The 24,786-nt window shown below is 39.5% G+C and overlaps 1 pseudogene; it reads right to left on the reverse strand.

The window, feature by feature from the left end:
• Positions 1-10,912: 10,912 nt before the first annotated feature.
• On the reverse strand, positions 10,913-11,672 carry LOC130026210 (acidic leucine-rich nuclear phosphoprotein 32 family member B-like; annotated as a pseudogene).
• Positions 11,673-24,786: the final 13,114 nt, after the last annotated feature.

Raw genomic sequence — 24,786 nt, forward strand, 5'->3', positions numbered from 1 at the left:
AAACAATGTCTGATAAAATGCACTTACGTTAAGGGGTTAGGGAATTCAGCACTGCTGATCACAAAGACGTAATGAATGTATATGCATATTTTTCACAGGCATGAATACATATACATCACATGAGCTTAAAGCCTGTAAATAATTAGATCACTATCACTATCACTATCACTATCACCCTGTTTTTCATCGATTTGCTCCAGCGGGTGCCAGTAACGTGTCCATTCGTCCCTGTCACATGCTAGTGTAGCCTGATGGCATACTGGGGCTCTTTTAGGGTCAGGGGAATGAGGACCATTATTGTTACTGTTTTGTGGCATCTCTAGTATGTCATAGGTAGCTTGCCAGGCTCTGCCATGCGAGTAGGATACTCTGGGTAGCTTGCCAGGCTCTCTGAGGGGATGGAGGCTTTTGGGACAGCCTCTAATCACCTCTACAAGCGTTCCCAGTCAGGCATATATGCGGGAAAGATATTCTCAATAGTCTGCTGGGTTTTCTGAGAGTGAGAACTAGACAATAAGAGGTCTAATTAATAAATAATTAGATATCTAATTAATAAATAATTAGATATCACAGAAAAACAAAATTATGGGGCACTTATTGCAACCCATAGTTGACCACTAATAGTGACCCTCTATTATACCTGGTTAAACTACTTCTAAAATATCCTGGAGTAGTATGTGATTCAGGTGGATCAAATAGATGTTTTAAGAGTCAGAAGGTTAACACAAACTTGATCCACTGTTTGATACCAAGCACTACATATGGTCCCTGAGCACTGACAAGAGAACTATCTGAGTACAGCTAGGTGTGACTTATTTCACCAAAGATGTTTTATGTGAAAACTTAGAATCTTTAGCAAAGAAAATTTAAAGTAAAGCAGGGTGGAGATGACTCATCCTGATGCAGGAATATAATAGGACTGTCCAAAACTCTAGTTTTGAAAAGTCTGCAAATACGCCCTTTGATTTTTCCTCAAAAAAAAAGCCTTGTTGGTTAACATTTTTATTCATTAACTTCAATAATCCCCTTATTTGACTTGCTAAGGATTAGAACCAAAGTCTCCAAAACAGTTATGTCACTTAGACATATTAGTCAGCTTCTTTCCAGTCTTTTTGGAATTGTTTGCATTATTTTTTACTGTGTCTAGGAGCACATAAAACAAAGTTTCCTAAGACATGCTGCTTTTTTTTTCAAACAGGAATATGTGGCAATCCAAGAAAGGTACAAATTGTTGGCCCTGGCATCCTCCCACCCCATGCAGCTGCCCAGTCGTGCTATACAACTTGCAGGAGCACAGTGGGACTGCGGAGGCTCATATCAGGTGTTCTAAAGAACTCAAGCTGAAGGGCTCAGTCAGCTGCGCACTGGGGCACTTAGACTTTAAAGCAAGATGTATCACTGTATCACTGTCCTCCCGTTGTTCATCTATTTGCTCTAGCGGGCCCAGTAACATTGTGAGACTTGTTACTGCGTTTGGCATATCGAATACATCATGGGTAGATTGCTAGGCTTTACCGTGTGGGCAAGATACTCTCGGTAGCTTGCCGGGTTCTCCAAGAGGGAGAAGCAAGGTTTGTAGTGTGTCAGGAAAGAAAGAGAAAGTTATTTATTTAAATCTCCTGAAACTATTGATATTAGAAACAGAACATGAGGACGTAGTTCCATGATGTATGTGTGTGTCTGTGTGTGTGTGTGTGTGTGTGCTTGTGCCTATGTGTGTGCACATGGTGGGGAGAGGAAAGGAGAAAGAAATTGAATGGTAGTCACTTTAAATATTTACAAGAAACTAGATTTAATAAGACTAACACTGCCCTCCTAATTTTATCCCAGCTTCTGATAACCACCTTGTTCTCACTGTGCTTTATATAAACTAAAGCTCCCGGAAGAGAGCTCCATGACCTCAAATCTCAAGTCACATGACCTCTTGTACTCTACCTCACTTACTTATCAAAAGTATCACACATTTGTTTGGTTTCTAAAGTACTTGCTTGTATTTTCTTATATTAGGGCTTAAATGGCTCCAGAATGATATACAAAAACCCTCTTATTGTGGTGGGAAGGTGCTCAGTGGTGGGATTGGTGTTTTAATATTATCTGTAATGAACTATTGTGAACTACTTTTATGAAAATAAAATATATATAAAAAGAAAAAAAAGATTGCATTTTCAAGAAGACTCTAAATAACCATTTTCTCTTTGGAGACAGTGAAGCTGGTTTCAAGTTTAAACCATCCACTTCCCAAATGTAAGAAAAAGGAAAACTAAGCACATTTTCTTTGAAAACTAAGAAGTCCTTTTAACAGAAGTGCTCTATACTTAGCCCAGCCCCAAGCCACTGTGGATGAGGGTAAAGTGCGCTTTCCACAAAATGGCACAGTGTCCAGCCCAGGCAGACAAAACAGTCCCTGATTGAGCAGCCCCACAGTGGCTCTGCACACTTCAGCGAAGTTTTGTGGTGTGCTCTCTCCTTCCTATACTCTAAGCTCTTGATGTTGGTTTTTGCACTTTGACATAAACAGCACCTAGAATTAATCACTAAATTGGTGAGAGAATCCAGTTCCTACTCCCCACTGAGCGTCCTTCTCTTATTTGAGGACCAGGAGGTGGAAACCAGATAGTCCAGATATCTTGGTTTCTTGCTGATTTGTTGCAAATGAGAAGCTTGCAGACCACTTGGGCTCAGGGCTGTCTCTTCGTGAGATTCATAGTCTCTTCTCTTTCTCTCCGCTCAAATCTTTCTAAATGAGATTCAATAAAAACTACTTTGCTACTTTGCTTGGGTTGGAGCAATAGCATGGCGGGTAGGGTGTTTGCCTGGCATGTGGCTGACCCGGGTTCGATTCCTCCATCGCTCTCAGAGAGCCTGGCAAGCTACCGAGAGTATCCTACCTGAACGGCAGAGCCTGGCAAGCTCCCCTTGGCGTATTCATATACCAAAAACAATAACAACAAGTCTCACAATGGAGACATTACTGGTGCTGTGCCTGCTCGAGCAAATCGATGAACAACGGGAAGAGAGTGCTACAGTGCTGCTTTAATTCACCCAAAGAATTAAAAACTAAACAGAGGCTGTTAAGATGTGACTGCTAGAGGCTGGAGTGATAGCTCAGCAGGTAGGGTGTTTGCCTTGCATGCGGTCAACCCGGGTTTGATTTCCAACATCCCATATGTTCCTCCGAGCACCACCAGGAGTAATTCCTGAGTGCATGAGCCAGGAGTAATTCCTGTGTGCATGAGCCAGGAGCAATCCCTGTGCATCGCTGGGTGTGACCCAAAAAGCAAAGAAAAAAAAGTGACTGCTAAATATTACTTTTAAGTTCACAAGTTCATTCATGAACCGCATTGGACTGTTACTTCTAAGGATTTAAACCCCACTTTCTTGGGGTTTAAAAAGTGTTTAAGTAAGAATTTTTCTTCAAAATTATCTTTCCCTTCGGATGCATAGTCTGTTAAAGTTCTCAAATGATAGATCCCAGTTTAATAAAGACATACCTGGGAGGAAGGCATGTGTGCCAGAGGAGTATGGGCCTGGCAGAGCAAGAAGAATTGATAGTTGCAGCTGACATATTGGTAACAGCTTTCAGAAAGCAGGGAAGTGCAACTCCATAGTGAGCTTAAAGTCTTTCCTGATGAACCTGAAAGCATCATCTGAAAAATGGCACAGAGATGACCAGAAGCTGAAGAATATAGAGAGAAGATGTCACAGATCTCCTTTCCTTTGAACTGGCCACGAAATACCTCCGGGAACATGAAGAGCAGCTGTTGGTGTCTGGGTTTTGGATGAAGTTTTCACCAGTGTTTTCTCAATTCTTTGAGAGTGACATGATAGGAAAATGAGAGGTGATCATGCAGAAACAATAATTTCTTTCTTTTTTAGCAGTAGGAGTCACGATCATGATCACGACCATCCTGTTATTCGTCAATTGCCTCGAGCAGGTCCCAGTAATGTCTCCTTTGTCCTAGCCCTGAGATTTTTTTAAAAGTGCCATATTCTTGGCCGCTGATGGGATTACACGGTGCCAGGGGGGCAGTTGGTGGGTGTGACCCCTGCCGACTGGAATTTGGAGGATCTGGGTGGAGGATGCTCAGCCCCGATCCAAGTAGGCTTGGAGATCTCAGCCCCAGGACCCGCATGCCTTTGTTCCTCTGCCGGTACCTTCATGCGTGTAGAGAGTGGTCTCAGCATGGTGGTGGCTGGTTCTGGAGGCTTTCAGCTGCCGGATCCCTGGTCAGGGCGGGGAGGAAAACTCAAACTGCTCCTCTCCAAGTGGCCCCGGCGAGGACAGCCAGGTGCAGGGGCAGGAGACTCTAGCAGTAGGAGTACTGCTATTTATTCAGATAGAATAATTTCAAGCAGATCAGTGGCCCTGACCTGACTGAAGACAGTCCTGGTTATTAGTAGCGGGTTCTTAAGCAGTAGTTATGGGTCTAGGGTCACTAATAATACTTAAGACAGTGGTGTGGGCCTAAATTTTAGTGAATGAACAAATTTTTCTTAAAAATTTATTTATGGAAATTATTTCTTGGTGATGCTGGCCAAGTGGGCATTTGGCAACATCCATGCTATGTTGTCAGAGGGTAACAGGCTCTGAATTTAAGAATACTATATCTCTTGATTTTTCAGGTTAGAGAACTAGACAAATTGTAGGACCTTCACAAACCCCTTAAAAAGATTGGGTGGTCATGAGACAACATACAGCTCAAGTTAAGAAAAAAGGCTAGAAGGGACAGGTTGGTCATTTCATTTCTTAATGATCAGGGGACCAATATATAAAAAAACTCTCACATATTCTAAATATATATGTTTATTCTAAACAGTCTAAAAATGAAATATTCTAAACATATATTTCACTAATTATTACCATCAAAATACATAAAAATTTTAATATATTTGAAAAAAGATATTGACCAGCAACACTATAGTAGTAGGACACATCAGCGCTGTGGGTAAATTAACTATGCAAAAAACTTAGTAAAGGAACATTGGCTTTAGAGGAAGAAATGGATGTCATGTGTGGAGCAGACATATATAGGGCCCTTCATCCCCCAAATATTAAGCACACATATTTCCTCAGTGCACCTGGGACATTTTCCAAGATAGACCTGGATCACAAAGCATATCCCCATCAAATTCATTAGATGTAAATTGTGACAACTATTGCCTCACATCATGATGCTTTCAAAATGGAAATTAATCACAAACAGACATGAAGATAAAACCTAACATTTCAAAAGGAAGCAGAGATAGTACAGTATGTATGACACTTACTCTGTTTGAGGCCAACCCAGGTTTGATTCCCATATGATTCCCTAAACCTGCCAAGGATGATCTTTGAGTGCAGAGCTTGGAGGACAGCTTTGTGTGACCCCAAGCCCAACAATAAAATAAAAATAAACTCAAACACTTGGAAATTAAACAACTTACTACTGAACAACCAGAAGACTAAAGAGGAAATCAGAGAATATGTCAAAACATTCCTGAAAACAAATGAGAAAGAAGGTAGAATTACCAGAACATATGAGACACAGCAAAGTCATAAGAATTAAATTCCTATGCATGCAGGCATTTATTAGGAAGAAAAAATCGGTCCAAATAAATAACCTTTGTCATAGTTTAAGCAGTTAAAAAGAGAAATTAAGAAAACCCAAATAAATCAGAAGAAAGAAATAATAAAACTTAGAGGAAAAATCCTGATGGATCTATCACGTCTTCCAGAAGGGCAATGGAAAAGATTATTCATAACTTCTACTCAGATCTCTTTAATATCCATGTCCACTTGCCCACATACCAAATTATGCAGGATGGATATGTCATTCCCAATATTCTCCCTTCTGAAATCCAACAAGCCATCTCATCGATAAAGAAACAAAGAGCACCTGGCCCAGACAAGGTCAGACCTGAACACCTGAAGAACCTACTGTCAGTACTCATCAATACACTGGCTCAGCTCTTCACACGCTACCTGTCTGAATGCAAGGTTCCGTCTTAATGGAAAACCAGCAGGACTGTACTACTATACAAGAAGGAATACATCCACGACATTGGCAACTATCGAGCAATCTGCCTATTGTCTGTCTTCTACAAGCTGTTCACTCGAGTCATCCTGAATAGGATTGGCAGAACACTAGATGAAGGACAATCATGTGAGCAAGCCGGGTTCCAAAAAGGATTCAGAATCATCGACCATATCCACATGAGAACCAAGCTCATTGAGGTTTCTCAGGAATTCAAAAATGTCCCTCTGTCTAACATTCATTGATTTAAAGAAGGCCTTTGATTCTGTTGAGACTGAGCGGTCATCAAAGCCCTAGACAAACAGGGCATTCAAACTCAATACATCAGGATCCTCTGATCTGTGTTATGGATTCACTACCTCTTACCATTCCACAAAGAAGTGATCATCCATGTCAAGAGAGTGGTTCGGAAGGGTGATACAATTTCACCGAATCTTTTCAGTGTGACCCTCGAGAACATCATGCAACGACTGGAATGGGAAGGAATGGGAGTGAAGATAGATGGTTGGCAACTACACCACCTCCGCTTTGCTAATGACATCTTTCTAATAACACCAAACATCAGCCAAGTGGCACAATGCTGACTGGCTTCGACCATGAGTGTGGAAAGGTCGGATTACAACTGAATCTCACAAAGATAATGTTCATGAGAAACAGTATTGTTCCTGACGTTCCATTCATTCTCAATGGAACGACCATCTCAGAATGCAACAGTTATATATACCTAGGTCGAGAAGTCAACATGACAAACGACCTGGCACCTGAGCTACTCAGGAGGAAGAGAGCGGCTTGTGGCTTGCTGGCATGCATTCAAGAGTGTCGAAGAAATACTAAGAGAATGAAGAACCTCCAGCTCCGAGCACATCTCTTCAATTCCACTGTTCTTCCTGCATTAATATATGCCTCAGAGACCTGGGCACTATGAAAACAGTATGAGAATGCTATTTGGGTCTCTCAAAGAGGAATCGAAAGAGCTATGCTTGGAGTATCACGCTTCACTCAAATGACAGATAGAATCCGGAGTTCTGACCTCCATCAACGCTCAAGAATCAAGGACGCTGTCTCATTTGCCAAGGCATCGAAAATCAGATGGGCTGGACACATAATGAGATTTAGAGACAACTGCTGGACTAGAGCCATTACAGACTGGATTCCACAGGATGTCAAAAGATCGTGTGGACGCTCACCTACAAGATGGTTAGACTTCTTCGTCAAGACCCTGAATGATCGGTTTGAGTTTCTTCATGTTCCTGGAACGAGCAGATGCCATTGAGCTATGCTAGCACGCAACAGGGATGAATGGAGACATTACTGGCGCCTGCTCAAGCAACTCGATGAGTAACGGGGTATCAAGTGTTCAAGTGATCAAGAGGAAAAATCAAAGAAAGGGAAACAAAAAATAAAAAGATAAGAAAATCAAACCTGATTTATAAAAGAATAAGCAAGACTGACAAATCATTAGCTAGACTCACAAAAAAAAGAGAAACTGTAATAAATCAAATAAGCAACAAAACAAAATATGATACAATAAATATCACAAATATTCAAAGTTTCATCAGGGAATACTATGAAAACATTTATGCCATGCAATTGAAGAACATAAAAAAAATACATTTTTTTAACTTTACAAGGATGAATCAAGAAAAAACTTAGCACCTGAGCAGACAATTACTATCAAGGAAATTGAAATAGTAATATAAAGTTTTCCCTTGAACAAGAACCCAGGCCCAGCTGAACTTACTAACAAGTTGTTAGGATGGGAGGTGGGAGGGATACTGGATCCATAGTGGTGGGAAATGGGCACTGGTGGAGGGATGGGTATTTGATCATTGTATAATTGAAACCCAAGCAAAAAAATTTATAAGTCTACAAATGTACCTCATGGAGTCTCACTAATAAAAAAAATTGTAAAGAAAATTTACTTCTAATCCTTTTTAGACTCTTCCAATAAGTGAATAAAAAGGAATCCTCCCAGTTTATATGATGCAAATATCATCCTGATACATAAAACTGATCTCTTGATCACCTGACATCCCATTATTTATCAATTTGCTGGAACAGGCACCAGTAATGTCTCCATTCGTCCCTGTCGTGTGCTAGTGTAGCCCAATGGCATCTGCTTGCTCCAGGATCACGAAGAGCCTCAAACCGATCGTTCAGGGTCTTGATGAAGAAGACTGAACATATCGTAGGTGGGAGGCCATGCAATCTTTTGACGTCCCATGAAATCCAGTCGGTAATGACTCTAGTCCAGTGGTCGTCTCTCATCTCCAAATCACATTACGAGTCCAGCCCATCTGATTTTTGATGCCTTGTCAAACGAGGCAGCGTCCCTGATTCTTGATCATTGACAGAAGTCAGAACTCCAGATTCTTTCTCTCACTTGAGTGAAGTGTCATATTCCAAGCATAGCTCTTTTAATTCCTTTTTGGAAGAACTGAATAGCATTCTCATCCTGTTTTTGTAGGGCCCAGGTCTCTGAGGCATATGTTAATGCAGGAAGAATGGTGGAGTCGAAGAGATACTTCCAGAGCTGGAGGTTCTTCGTCCTCTTAACTATTTCTTAGAGGCTCTTGAAGGCATTCCAAGCCTCTCTCTTCCTCCTGTGCAACTCAGGTGCCAGGTCATTCATCATGCTGAGTTCTTGACCTAGGTACACATAACTGTTGCATTCAGAGATGTTCGTTCCACTGAGAGCGAATGGTACATCAGGAATGAGTCCATTTCTCATAAACGTAGTCTTCATGAGATTCAGCTGTAGTCCGACCTTTCCACACTCACGGTCAAAGTCGGCCAGCATTTGTGCCACTTGGCTAATGTTTGGTGTTATTAGAACGATGTCGTCAGTGAAGCAGAGGTGGTGTAGTAGCCAACCATCTATCTTCACTCCCATTCCTTCCCATTCCAGTCATCTCATGATGTTCTTGAGGGTGGCACTGAAGAGTTTTGGTGAAATAGTATCACCCTGCCAAACCCCTCTCTTGACATGGATGATCACTTCCTTGTAGAATGGTGAGATCCTGGTAGTGAATCCATAATACAGCTCATGGAGGATCCTCATGTATTGGGTTTGAACGTCCTGTTTGGCTAGGGCTTTGATGACCATTTCAGTCTCAACAGAATCAAAGCCTTCTTTAAATCAATGAACATTAGACAGAGTGGCATCTTGAACTCCCGAGAAACTTCAATGAGCTTATACCAGGGATATAAACCTACATCCCTGATAAATAAGAGCAAAATTCTTCAAAAATATTAGTAAACTGAATGCACAATACACGAAAAGATCATACACCATAATCAAGTAGAATTTATTCCAGGGATGCAAAGATGCTTTAATATACACATGCTAATAAATAGGCAAAGTCACTCATCAAAAACTCACATCTTGCATCATATTCTATAAAGGAAAAGAGAAAGCCTTCCTTTTTATTTCAGCCACAAAATAAGGCTGCCCACTCTCGCCACTATTAATCCGTGCCCTTGTAATTGGGCAAGAAAATTATTTATGATATCATGTGGGAAAAATGCCAAAAACCTTAGTAAAAATGGGTCTCATTCCCCTGACCCTGAAAGAGCCTGCAATACATTGGGAAAGATGAGTAAGGAGAGGCTGCTAAAATCTCAGGGCTTGTACAAATGGAGACATTACTGGCACCCATCTCGGACAATGGGATGACCGTGATACAGTGACATTGGAGAAAAAAAAGTTAAATTATCACTATTTGCAGATGATATGATACCATGATAAACCTAAAATTTGGTCTAAAGCCTATTTATCATTTCATAACTTTGGAAATGTAACAGTTAATTAGAAAGACACATCTGAGTGACTGGAGATATACATGGACTGATAATTTGTAGTCAACTATTTCAAAATTTCTAAAACTGAGATTTCAAAGCATAAAACTCTAGCTTAATTTTTTATTATAATTTAATACTCTTAAGTATTAGTATTACAAACATTATCCTGAGTTTTCCACTCCAAAAAAATAGGATGATTCTGAAGTATGAAATTTCTTTTTAATATGATCTGGGTACTAATATGTATATTTTAAATTTCATTCAAATTGGAAAGTATGAAGTCATTCTCTGCACTTTTAATAAGTTAGATTTTGATCATAAAAGTAAAAAAGATTACCAAAATACTCCTTGAAACAGTAAACTTGTACAGTAAAGTGGCAGGCTACAAAATTAATATGCAGAAATTCATGACATTTCTTTGTGTAAATAATGAAATAGAGAATTTTTCCCACTTTATTTATACACCATGATTTACAAAATTGTTCAATTACAAAAAATACTATAGAGACTCAATGGAGTTTCTATAAAAATCATATCTGAATTTTTAGAGTTATAGACCAAATGCTTTAAAAATTTATATTAAGTGAAAAGCAAACTCTCCCCCCAGCTCCAATAGGGATTATTCTTGGGGGAAATGTTAGGGGTAGTTTTAGACGCAGATCCCCAGGGACTGTTGTGGGGCATCAATTCATTGACCACTGGAGCCGAATTAAGAATTTGGAGATGTGTTTATTGATGGCAGCTGGCATGCTGTCTGCCTAGAAAGGAGCAGCAAAGCCTACACACCCAAAATGCCAAAGAACAGTTTCAGTGACTTTTCTCTTCTTACAAACAGACTTGTGGATTTCACAACCTCTTCCCCTCCGCAAATATCATAAGCATTTTTAGATTTGTGTGAGATTTCTTGTTGTAGTTTGGATAGCTATGACTGGGGAGAAACTTCTTGTTCCTCCCTTTCACTCTCCCCTTTATAGGACAGATAATCTTTAAAAAATAGATTTATTGTTATGAAGCTGTTTTTTAAATCACTGCCACAAATTCATTAAAGCTGTCGAACAAATACTAAACGGTTCTGGTTTTGCAGTATATTTAAGGTCTTAATCATCTTCTCCTTCATTAGCTGTTTCTTCCTTCCTCTTTTCACATTTCCACTTTCTTCTCTTCATCTTCATCTTCATCCTCATCCTCATCCTCATCTTTTTCAACTTCTCCATTCTGGCCAAAATCTTCCCCACAGACTTCTCTTCATCCTCTTCCCCTTTATCTTCATGAAGCTTCAGGAAGCTTTATCTTCCCCTTCATCTTTTTCATCCTGAGCCTCTTCTTCCTCACCATCCTAAGCCTCTTCCTCCTACTCAGCATCTCTCTCCTCTTTGCCTTTAGCATCCACCTCAGTGTCTGAATCAGGAGCTTCTCTCTCCTCTCATCATAACCATCCAGGTAAGTCAGCTGGGGCAAGAGCTTGGAGACTCAGTAGTCATTCAGGTTAGTAATTTTCACAGTTAAACAGGTTCAGGCTTTTCAACACCTCAGCTTTTTCAAAGGTTCCAAGGTGCTGATATCTTTTGGAAAAGTTTATTTCCACTTAAGATACTTAAGATGTGGAAATTTTTCTGCTGACACGTATAGATCTCCAGACTATTTTTCACTGGGCTTACATTTCAATTTAGGTAGTTTGGGGAGATTTGAAACGGAAATCAAGCATATATTAATTAAACTAAAGTAACTATAAATTCAAAAATTTATCCTTTAAGCTTTCAAGTTTCCCATCATTTGATTTGCAATTCTCCAGGACAAGTTCTCGAATGGCATGGCAGGAGTCTGGTTCCTCAACTCCAGATGGATCCCTCTTTTCATGCCCTTGGTTCCTTCCTATCACCCCTCTCCAACCAGCTTTCTGTGGTGGGGACAGAGGAGAGCGAGACTGTGGGGCTTACAGTGGGGACCCGCAGCAGGGGATCTTGCCTCTGCACGTGGGACAGTGGTAGCACAGTGCTTCATGGGCGCCCAACTCCCAGAGCCAAAGTACTGGAGGAGCAGAGAGAAACCATGAAGGGGAAAACAGTAGATCTCTTCAACAAGTGGTTTTGGAAAAACTCGTCAGCCACATAAAACATTATTTCACACCATGCTCAAAAGTAAATTCAAAATAGACTGACATAGACTCTTGACATCAGACTTCAATCCATAAATTATATTGAACTCAAAAAAGAATCTCTAATGACACTGAATCTAGTTACATTCAATGACTCAATGTTATTGGCTAAGAAAATAGAAGCAAAGGTAAAGAAATTGAACTACATCAAATTACAAAGCTTCTGTACTGCAAAGAATTGATTGATCATAATAAAAGGACAAGTAATAGATCAGGAGAAAATATTTTCACTCCCATTCATTTGATAAATGGTTAACATACAAGGTATAGAAAGAATTTGCAAAACTTAAAAACATAAAATAAAGCCCTACCCCATGAAAAATGGGGGAGAAGAGATGAACAGACATTTAGTTAACGAAAGAATACAGGGGCTGGAGCAGTAGCACAGCAGATAGGGCATTTGCCTTGCACATGGCCGACTCGGGTTCAATTCCCAGCATCCCATATGGACCCCAAGCACTGCCAGGAGTGATTCCTGAGTGCAGAGCCAGGAGTAACCCCTGAGCATCGGCTGGGTGTGACCCAAAAAGCAAAAAAAAAAGATGGCTATGAAGTATATAAAAAATACTCATGATCATTTATTATCAAGTAAATACAAATCAAAACAAGAATGAGATATCATCTCACAAAAGTAAAGTTGGTATACATAAGGAAGAATAAAAATTAAAAATCTAGTTTTGGCTTGGATGTAGCTAAAAAAGAATTTTCATCTACTATTTGTTGGACTGTCAATTGGTTTAACCACTTTAGAAAACTATGTGAATCCTTCTCAAAAAACCGAATTGAGCTTCATATGACCCAGGATTCCAATTCCTGGCATCTACCCAAGTGCCACAAAACTATTCTGAAAAGATATTTGTGCTCCCATGTTCACTGTTACACCATTTAAAAACACCCAAATCTGAAAAGAACCCAAGTGTTCAAGAACAGTGATGGGATAAAGAAACTATGGTATATTACACAATAGAATACCAGTAACCAAAAAAGAAAAGATAAAATTAAGCAGTTTAGCACTACATGGATGGATTTGGACCACATCATTCTGAGTGAAGTTTATCAGGAGAAGCATAATACAAAATGATCTCTCTTATATGTGGCATAGAAAAAACAAAGTAAGGGAATAACAAATGGCCAAAGGAACAGAATTTGAGAATCAGTCTATGGAACTGAGCTTGTTACAGTGAAGAGAGGGAGATGGGTTAATGAGTTGGAAGAGAAACTGAAGCAGTAGTGGAAGGAAGCAAACACTTGTGGAAGATGTGGTGTTGAAACATTGTATGCATTAAAACCCATCATGAACAATATAATAAATTACAGCGCCTACAATAAAAACATTAATCACAATCACAACCACAACCATCCTGTTATTCGTCGATTGCCTCGAGCAGGCCCCAGTAACGTCTCCTTTGTCCTAGCCCTGAGATTTTTTTTAAAAAAGTGCCATATTCAAGGCTCTTTCAGAGTTAGGAGAATGAGACCCTTCATTGTTACTGGTATTTGGCATATTGGGTACGCCACGGGGAGTTTGCCAGACTCTGCCGTGTGGGCAGGTTACATTCGGTAACCTGCCAGTTTGTCCAAAGTAGGAATGAGATTAATAAAACAAAATAAAAACAAACATTAGGTATGAGTTCCTCAGGAGTTATTTCCTGTGGGAGTGCTATAAATTGTGTCATTAGACCTGAAGAGATAGTACAGCAGGCATGATGTTTGCCTTGTACGTGGCCAACCTGGGTTCAATCCCCTGAATCCTACATGGTCCCAAAGCCCCTCCAGGAGTGATTCCTGAGTACAAAGTTAGTCCTAAATTCAGTAAGATGTGAACCACAAAGCAAAACAAAACAAAATGACATAAATGTTGTCACTTCTCTCTTCCACCTCCATGGTACCTTCCAGTCCAATTTACTTATCTTTGTCCAAAAGGCTGGGAATGCCATCTCCTTTTGGTTGGTTGTATCATGGTTGGTTCTGAGTTGTCCTGGAGCAAGGGCTCAGTCTCTGGAACATTAGGCTCAGCCTCTCTTTTAGGCCATCTTTGCCAGTCAGTTTTCATGCTAACCCTGGAATCCTCTAGAAAATGAAACTAGATTAGAAGATGAGGACTATGAACTCGTTACAACCTTCTGAAATTGGGAACAAGTATTTGTGAAAGTCACGTGACATACAAGTGTGTAACCAAGACTAAGTGCAAATTCTCTTATAGCTAATAGAACCATTTAAGATCATAGATTATCAAAACATTGTCACCTTGCCAGGACAAAGCTAGAGAGACATAAGTGACTCTTCAGGTGATCTCATTTGGTAAGGTGTCAGCACAAAGTAGCTACTTCCCTGGAAACTGACACAGCAATGTGGTGCCCCCTCCCTCCCCCCCCCCCACCCGCCCCGCCACTCCAACTCTTTTCCTTATGCATGCTGCTATACTGCTGTGCTCGAGTGGACCCAGTAACATTGTGAGACTTGTTACTGTGTTTGGCATATCGAATACACCACGGGTAGCTTGCCAGGCTTGTTGTGCAGGCGAGATACTCTGGGTACCTTGCCGGGTTCTCCGAGAGGGGCTGAATAATCGAACTCAGGTCGGCCATATTGACTGCGTGCAAGGCAAATGCCCTACCCGTTATGCTATCGCTCCAGCCCATACTGCTGTGCCTGTTCCAATATTTGATCCAGCTGGTAAGAAACTATAGGTAACCAACTCAAATCAATCCAAATTAATGCTTATTTTTTTATGTGAAAACTCTACTACTCACAACATTGATTTGTTTTCCCCAAAGCAGTATTTGTGGCACTCACGTTCATTTGTAGACATATCTGTAACAATGACACATTTAGGTAACCTATGTGCACATCCCAGCTCCTTGACTATAAATACCAATCACCTTCACAACATTCAGTGCTGTGGGGTTTTCCCCTCGTTAGTATCAATTTTTATCTTTAAATTTTTAGTTCTTATTTAGTCACTCATGAAGTAGAAGTGAGTGAGTGACTAAATAAGAAGTAAAAATTTAAAGATAAAAATTAGAGAAAGAATCCGGAGTTCCGACATCCGTCGACGATCAAGAATCAGGGACGCTGTTTCATTTGCCAAGGTGTCAAAAATCAGATGGGCTGGTCACGTAATGAGATTTAAAGACGACCGCTGGACTAGAGCTGTTACCGACTGGATTCCACGGGATGTCAAAAGACCGCGTGGCTGCCCACCTACCAGATGGTCAGACTTCTTCATGAAGATCATGAACGATCGGTTTGAGGCCCTTCATGTTCCCAGAGCGAACAGATGCCATTGGGCTACACTAGCACGCGACAGGGACAAATGGAGACATTACTGGAGCCCGCTTGAGCAAATTGACGACTAACGGGAAGTTAAGTGTGATTAAGTGATTTAGTCACTGATTGACAGTACTGTTAATAGCATCAGACGTTCAATGTTCCAACAACACAGCCACACAAAGCATTAATGGCCCTCTACCAATGTCGCAAAGTTCTCTCCTACTCTTCCACACAAAATTCCTCTGCAAACTCTTTTCATTTCTTTTCATTTGTTTTCTCTTATTATATTTCTTTATATTTTATGCATAAAATAAATTCAGTTTGGTGTGTGGATGGATGCATCAGTTTTGAGGCCACTCAAGGTGGTGTTCAAGAACTACTCCTGTTCTATGTTCATAAAGAGATCATTATATATTTTGTGATTTTATACTACATGGTGCCGGGGGCAGTTGGTGGGTGTAATGCCCGGAAGATGGGAGATCTGGGTGGAGGAGGCCCAAGTCCCAATCCGAGCAGGCCTGAAGATCTATGCCCCGGGTCCTGCACACCTGAGTTCCTCTGCCAGTTCCTTCATGCGTGAGGCTCGTCCAAACGTGTGGAGAGTGACCATATATCATTATTATGTATTATATATATTTTCCTCTGACTAGCTTCACATCTTACACTCTTTAGTTCCATCCATATTGAAGTGAATTGTATAATTTTATTTTAAAATATTTTAAATATTAAAGTTCAGGTTACATGGTGATGATATGTAACCTAGTTATTTATAATTTTGATTGCATGTTTATTGAGGTATCATAGTTTGTAATCATATTCAAGTTGTTTTACAGTTGCAGTGTTGCTATACCAATTCTTCTACCAGTGCATCAAGATCTCTTCACCATTGAATAGTGTTAATATTTATGGTTTTGATGTATGCAGTCACCTACTCCACACCATCAAAGTGCTTTAGACCTTGACCAATGTCCCTATGTAATTTCCAGTCCGATTCAGCATCCCTATCCCCCATCCACTACTATTGCCCTGTATTTCTTTCTTTCTTTTTTTCTTTCTTTCTTTCTTTCTTTCTTTCTTTCTTTTTTTTTCTTTTTTTTGCTTTTTGGATTACACCTAGTGATGCACAGGGGTACTCCTGGCTCTGCACTCAGGAATTACTCCTGCTGGTGCTCAGGGGACCATATGAGATACTGGAAATCAAATCAGGGGACCATATGAGATACTGGAAATCAAACCTGGGTCGGCTGAGTGCGCAAGGTAAATGCCCTACCCACTGCGCTATCACTCCAGCCCCACCTGCCTTGTATTTCTTGGCATTATCAGTTTTGTAAACCAGGGCAAAAATTTTGCTATCAGTTTTGATACTGTTTATTATATATATTATACTAGGTATTATATATATATTAAAGAAGAGTGAGATTATTTGGTATTTGTCCTTCTCCATCTGGCTTATTTTACTTAACATAATACTCTCCAATTCCAGTCAAGTTGCATCAAATTGCATGATTTTATCTTAAGGCTGCACAACATTCCATTGTGTATATATACCACAACTTATTTATCTATTCATCTTCCACTGGACATTGGGTTGTTTCCATATGCTGAATATTAAATTTTGGGAGGTTGTGTAATTCTAAGAATTCATTCTTTCCTGGTTCTTTATCTTAGATGTTGTTCACAGTAACCTCTTCTTGTATTACTGCTCTATCTGTTGAAATTCTTCACTTATATCTATAATCACATTTATTTGTTTTTTATTTTTATTCATGAATCTAACTCAGGGTTTGTTAATTTTGTGTATTATTTTGAAAGTTCATCTTAGCACCAGAGAGATACTACAAAAGTGCTTGCTTTGCTTGCAGCTGACCCTGGTTTAAATCCCAGAAACACTCCTGAGCACAGCCAGTAATAATTCCTCAGTGCAGAGACAGGATTAAGTTCTTAACACAGCCAACGGTAGCCCCCAAACAAAACAACCAAAAAAAGAGAAAAATCAACCCCTGATTTATTGACATTTTGAATTGTTTTCATGACTTTTGAATTATTTATTTCTGATTTAATTTTTATTTCCTTAACTTACTTTGGATTTCTTATCAAGTCGTGAGGTTAAATTACTGATTTGAGCTTATTGAATTTTTTCTGTCCTATGTAAACTTGTATTGCTAGGAACTTGAACTTGGTGCTCTTTTCACTGTGACCGAGTATGTTTCATTTTATTTTTAATTAATTAATTAATTAATTAATTTTTGCTTTTTGGGTCACACCCAGCAATACACAGGGGTTACTCCTGGCTTATGCACTCAAGAGTTACTTCTGGCCATGCTTTGGGACCATATGGGATGCTGGGACTCGAACCTGGGTCGGCCGTATGCAAGGCAAATGCCCTACCTGCTGTGCTATGACTCCAGTCTCATGTTTCTTCATTTTAATGTTATTAGGGAATGTTTAAATTTTCCTTTAATCTAATAGTTACTCAACAGTACTTTGTTCAACTTTCAAAAGTCAGAGCTTTCCTCAAAATTTTGTCTTGCCTCCTGTTTTGGGGTCACACCTAGCTATATGCAAGGTTTTCTCTGAAATCAGACATCACTCCTGCATTGCTTAGGAAACTGTTTCTGGTGCTCAGGATCAAATTGGGGTGAGCCTTATGCAAGGCATAAACTTTACCCTTGTACTAATCTCAGCATTTAAAATTCTTTTATATTTTATAAAGTTTTTCATGATGATTTGTTACATTCAATATTCCAACACCAATCCCACCACCATTATTTCAATTTCCACAACCACCTTCAAACCTGGGCCTATTGAGGCCTGAATAATTTATTTTATATTGCTTATTATAAATAATTTGCTAAAATGATCAAAAAATATTTTCTTAGAAGAAAGTGTGTGAAGACTGTTGTATCTCACCTTGCAGAGTTAGTAAACTCTTATATGTCAAGAGATTACTAACATGTAAATTACAGGTTAAGCCTTTTGTGTTTTTCATTCATTTTTCATTTCATCATCCTGCTATTCATCGATTGCCTCGAGCAGGCCCCAGTAACGTCTCTTTCATCCTGAGATTATATTCAAGGCTCTTTAGGAGAATGAGACCCATCATTGTTACTGGTATTTGGCATATTTGGTACGCCACGGGGAGTTTGCCAGACTCTGCCCTGTGGGCAGGCTACATTTGATAGCCTGCAAGTTTGTCCAAAGTAGGAATGAGATAATAAGATGTCATAAAAAGATGTCCTGATAAGATGTAGCGCGGCCGCAAATGTGGCAGCGTGGTTCCGGGAGCTGGATTTTATAGTCTCTGAGTCTTGGCCGTTGATGGGATTACACGGCGCCAGGGGGCCAGGTGGTGAGTGTGACCCCCGCCTACTGGAATTTGGAGGATCTGGGTGGAGGATGCTCGACTCCAATCCGAGTAGGCTTGGAGATCTCTGCCCCCGCGCCTGGCTGTTCCTCGCCGGGGCCCCTTGGAGGGGAGCGGGTTGAGCTTTCCTCCCTGCCCCGACCAGGGCTCCGGCAGCCGAAGACCTCTAGGACCAGCCACCACCATGCTGAGACCACTCTCCGCACACATGAAGGTACTGGCAGAGGGACAAATCCACGTGGGTTCCGGGGCCTTTTGTGTTTATATTTTGTTAATTGAGATCCATTGCCTTCTACTTTATATACCATACAATGTGGCTACTCCTGGATTATCAGTTATGTAGAGTTTGAGATGTCATGCAGCTGCATTTGCTATAGGAATTCAAAATTTTTGAATGGGGTGATATAGCTTCAGTTAAATTTTTTAACTGTATGGTTACTTTGGGTTCCCCAGATGACCCAGCCTGGTGCGGGGTCCAGAAGGATCTCTGCAAATGATGAGGTTTTTTTCCTTAAAAGTCAGCATTAATTTTAGCAGTGACATTATTTTTGTATCACTTAATAAAAAGTCAGAACCTTTATGTATGATAACTTTAGTCTTCAAGGGGAATAGAATTTTTCTAGGGATTTTTATCAGACACCACATTATATTAGTTCTTGATAGTTTTCTTCAACATTATTCTGCTTTTTAGATTTTTTCTGCTTCCTTGTTTTTAAAAGTTGATATATTTCTAGATAAATCTCTTTACTGTTAAGAATAATCCACTAAAATAATCCAAGAAATTTTCCTTAGGGGAAAATGTGTTAAGATTGTTGTATTTTACCCTGGAGTCAATAAGCCCTTGTTTATTGCTAAAGAGATTGCTAAAATGTTAAAAGTTGAGACTTGTGTGCTTATATATATATATATATGTGTGTGTGTATATAAATTAAATATTTTATAAAAATTATATATATTTCCTCCCTAAGATTGGTTGCCTTCTTTTTTGACACCCCACCAAATAGAGCATGCCACTTTTGGTACATTTGTGGTGTAGAGTATGAGATGTCGCTCCAGAAATTCTAAAATTTTAAATACAATTATACAGCTGAGGTTAATTTAATTTTTTTAATTGGATGGTGACATTGGGGTCTGAAGGCATCTCTGTGGCATATCATTCTGTGTTGCTCTCTTCTAAGAGCGGTATTTGTGAGTCTCTGGATCATGGCCGTTATAAGCTCATACATATGGCAGCAGAGACAGTGTGTGTGCATGACTGCCAGGCTTTCAGGAGCATAGGGAGATGTGAGGAAGTCGCCATTTCCGACTCTGTGAGAGCCTGGTGATTTCAGTCACAAGTCACACATACCTGAGTTTTTCAGCAGTTTCAGTCATGGATGAGGCTGCCAGAGCCTGTGGAGAGTGGCAACTATTGAGTTCTGGAGGTTTTTGGCTGCCAGGACTCTGTTGGGTTGGGGAGGGGAACTCAACTGCCCCCCTCCAGGTTGCCCCAAATTAGACAGCTTGGCACGAGGTCTGGAGGCATCTCTACTGCGTATTGTTCAGTGTGTTTCTCTCTTCTGAGAGATTTATTTGTGAGTCTCTGAATCATGACCGTTGAGGAGCTTGTATGGCTCCAGAGGTAGTTCCTGAGCATGATTCCTAGGCTACCGGAAGCAAAGGAAGATAGGTAATTCTTAATATTTTTTGAAAACTTCTGATGCTGCTTTCCAGAGATGCTAAACCAGACAATATTTGTTTAACTAGAAAGCCATGGAGTATTCCTTGCAGAGTTGCTTTGGATGCAAGAAATTCCTTCAGAAGGTGTTTGTCAGAGAATAATTTTAGTCCTTCCTCAAAGCTAAGTGGCAGTCTTGCAAGGGCAAAGGACTCTTGGTTGGGTTTCATTTTCATTCAGTACTTTGAGTATATCATTTGAGGCACCTTATGTGAATTTTATGTAATTTTCTTTGTATATGAGGCTTTGCTCTTTCTGCTTTAGTAATTTTTTTCTCTTTCTTTTGGCTCCTGCTTTTTTGACTACCGTGTTTCTTGACACTTTTCTGTTTTGGTTTATTTTGTCACTGTTTAGGCCTCCTGGATTAGTGCACAAATCTCCCTTTTCGGATTGATGAAGCATTTCCAGGATTAGTGCACAAATCTCCCTTTTCGGATTGATGAAGCATTTCCATGTTCTTTCGCTCTTTCAGGAATATTGTGATTCAGACGTTTTTTCTCATGCTATTGTTAATTAAGCCTTTTAAATGTTCTTAATTTTGTAAAATAGGGCTGGGGCGATAGCACAGCAGTAGGGCATTTGCCTTGCGTGCAGCCAGCCCGGCCGAGCAGGGTTCGATTCTTCTGCCCTCTCAGAGAGCCCGGCAAGCTACCGAGAGTATCTTGCCTGAGATATGTTCAATATGCCATACACAGAAACAACAAGTCTCAAAAAATGGAGATGTTACTGGGCCACTCGAGCAAATCGATGAACACTGGGAGGACAGCGTTTGTTTTTGTTTGTTTGTAAAATATATTTTCTGTCACCTATTCTTTGTGATGTTGTGTGTATTGTCTTCAGATTTACTGACTTGATTTTTAGCTTCTCTCATTCTGCTGTTTTACTACTGCATTCTATAATTCCCAAATTTCTGTTTGAACAAGTTCTTTCATTTTTCCATCAATATTTCTCTGTTAAATCTCTCCTCCAAGAATACTCTCAGTTCAGTGAATATCAAGAGAATTGCTATTCTGAAGTCATCCTTGGGTAGTGTGAAGAGTTCTGAGGTACTTGAAAACTTTTCAAGACTTCTGTTCCCTGTTGAAAAAAGTTTAATTTCTTAATTTTTAAAAATTATTTATGGTTCTTTATGGGTGTTCAATGTGAAGTTACAAGTTTTAGATGGTCTGAACAGTGATCTGTCCTCCCATTCATAATCAGGCTAGTGCTTATTATTGTACTAGTTTCTGGAAGCTAGCACAGTCTTGTGAGGCTGCCTTTGTAATGATTTATCTACAGGATCAGCATGAATGGAGCTAGGTCTAGAGTTCCAACTGAGTGGCCTGGGTGCCTATACAGTGAAAGTCATAGGACAACTTCTGGTCTCATATATGAGGACAGTGCAGAAAGGGTATGAAAGTGCTGAAACTGAGAAAAACAGAAGTATGAGTAGGGAGTGGGATCCAGGTCAAAGGTGAAGAGGTGATGAATGCAGAGGGTGGAGTAAACTTAATTTGGGAAGCAGGTTCTGGTGTGTCAGGGAAGAGAATTAGGAGGAGAGGGAACTCAGTTCTATAGACAATCAGGATGGAAGGTGGAATGAATTTGACATTAGAGCTAGCTGTCAGTGGTCTTGCTGTGTAACTTCATTTTTGTGCTGTTTATTGGTGACTTTACTGTAAATGTATTTTTGGATTTTGTTGTTGTGTTTAATATATTATTGATATATAATGAACATAACATAAAGCTCACATATTTAAGGTGCACATGTGATTTGTACCACAATCTCAGTCAAGATAACTGTCATGTTCATTATCACAGAAATTTACTTGTTACCCTTGAAATGTTCCCTTTTTTTTCTCCTCGTTGTTCCTTCTTAAGAAATCACCAATTTTTTTAAACACTAGAATTTTTGTAGAAATATACTAAAAGAGTTTATGCTCTTTATATCTGCTTATAGCTCTTTTTTATGCATATGGCTATTAATGCTTGTTTTATGTATCAGTATTCATTCTTTTTTTTGTTACCTAATATATTATATAGGTACAATATATACATTTAAAATGTCTCCAAAGAGGATAAGAGCAATTTTTTAAACAATAAGAAAAAATAAAATGGGTGTATTTCAGGACTACTCTTGAAATTCTGCCTAGTATTCCTAAGAGTAAAAAAGCTGTGATATGTCAAGCAGAAAAATACGCGTGTTAGAAAACATTTGTTCAGGAATGAATTAAAGTGATGTGGAATACTCAGTGTTCAGTTAAATATTAATAAATCAGTGATGTATCTTTAAACAGAAACAGACATAGAGATTTGGGATCAGTTGAAAATACGTCCTGAAACTACCGGGAACCTAACCCTGTATTTCCCCTGAGAACAGTGATTCAGGATTCATTAAGAATTTAAGGTAGATGTGCAGAACACAACTCCCACACATATGGAGAATGACAGTACATCTCAACAGACTGTGTATTAATGAGGCCCTGTTGAATTACATTGTTTCCTCTTGACTTATTTTTGCTTTTCACATTCTCAGTCTGGCCACCTTGAGGTCAGGTATCCACTTAAAGGAAAAAGGGAAAGCTTAAGTGGGGGACAGATAAAAGGACCATCCAGGACTTTATCTCTCTATCCAGGCCTGAGTTAGAGAACAAAATATTATCCTTAAAATAAAAATTCAACGATTGAATCAGTTTAAAAATTTGATTGCCTTGTGTGGGTAGGGCATTTGCTTTGCACGTGGTCGACTTGAGTTTGATTCCTCTGCCCCTCTTGGAGAGCCCGGCAAGCTACCAAGAGTGTCTCGCCTGCACGGCAAAGCCTGGCAAGCTACCGGTGACATATTTGATATGCCAAAAACAGTAACAATAAGTCTCACAATGGAGATGTTACTGGTGCCCACTCAAGCAAATCAATGAACAACGGGAGAACGGTGCTACAGTGCTAGTGTGCAATTTACTTGACTATCCATGTGACTGCTGTTGGTGCCCAACCAGATCATGAAGATGAGTCTTTGGACTCTGCCCTGCAAGTAGAAAGCAGAATCAGGATCCCACATTGCACTAAGTGGGTGAGCCTAAGCTTGAGAGTCTGATTGATATGGAAAAGGCAAAACTGACCCTCTGTGGCCAGCAAATGCATGCTGCACAAAACAGCAGCTTCCCTTTCTCACATATCTCAGACCTAGTTAAACTTTAGATCTAAAAATTCTCTCATATTTATCACAGACCCCAGGTGTGAGGAGGTTATGACCCATCTTTTTTTGTTAACTGTAATTATGTTTTCATTACTGTAACTATGTCTCCGTTACTGTAACTGACCATGTTTTCCATTATCTCCAGTTCTTTGTTTGACCCTTCCTATCTTGTTGAATTTCATTGGTGATTCTTCCTACGTTGTTGAATTTCGTTGGATGTAATTATAATAAGCCAGTAAATAAAAGGAGGCTGAAAAGGCTGCTCTTGGTCACAAGATCTGAGAAAGTCTTGTGATTCTTCTTGAACATTAATTTCTTTCACATTCCTTGTCTCAGCACCTCAGACGCCTAACTGAACATTCATACAACAGATTGCTATTAAATTTTTTTCTCTGAAATAATTTAATTGAATGTGAGCAGCAGGGTTAGTTATCAGATAATAGAGTAGAGGGAATTATATTATAATATCAGCCAACTAGAAACTCACTGACCCAACCCATGACCACTGGCATTGTTGACCACTTTTGTGGTCAGAGTTTACTGTATTGAATTGGAGTGCATAGTGCCCTTCATGTGCAGGTGGAATACCTGTTCTCAGGTAAAATGTATGGCATGTGATATGTGCATTGTGAATACACATAGAATTGAATAGTCCTCAATTGAATGCCAACTCAATTACCATTAACTTTTGCTCTGGAACCAATTATATATATATATATATATATATATATATATATATATATACATACATTTATTTATACATACATACATATGAATTAAGGTAACATTAGTTTAGAGAGTGTGATGCTTACATGTAGCAGACATTGTTAACACCGCATGACCTTTATCAATGTGTCACTGTCACTCCATGATTGACCAGAGTATCCTTTTATTCCACATTTAATTTATCTTAGTTGTGTTATCATCATCTAAGGTTTTGTTTTCACTGGGCCTTATCTATTCCCTCATTTTCTTTCTCTGAATGAGGTAATTAAATACTTGTCTTCTTTATTCTGACTTATTTAACAGCATGAGACACAGACCCTCAAGCTCTGTCCAAGTTGTAGTAGAAGCTTTTGTAGATGAGAAGCCCAATTGTCTTGTTGGCCAGAATGGCTATGTCTTAAAGTGGACAAATTTTAGTGTCAGAAGGATTGCATTTTTTTTTTTCTGAAAGACACCATTCTATTTATTTTGTCTTTTTCAGCTTCTGAGACTGTCTGCAATATTTAACTTTCATCTTTTCCCTTATCTCCAAAATCTGGAATGTCACATCTATCTGACTTT

The sequence above is a fragment of the Sorex fumeus genome, unplaced genomic scaffold, assembly GCF_029834395.1.
Source record: "Sorex fumeus unplaced genomic scaffold, SorFum_2.1 ptg000033l, whole genome shotgun sequence".
Lineage (NCBI taxonomy): Eukaryota > Metazoa > Chordata > Mammalia > Eulipotyphla > Soricidae > Sorex > Sorex fumeus.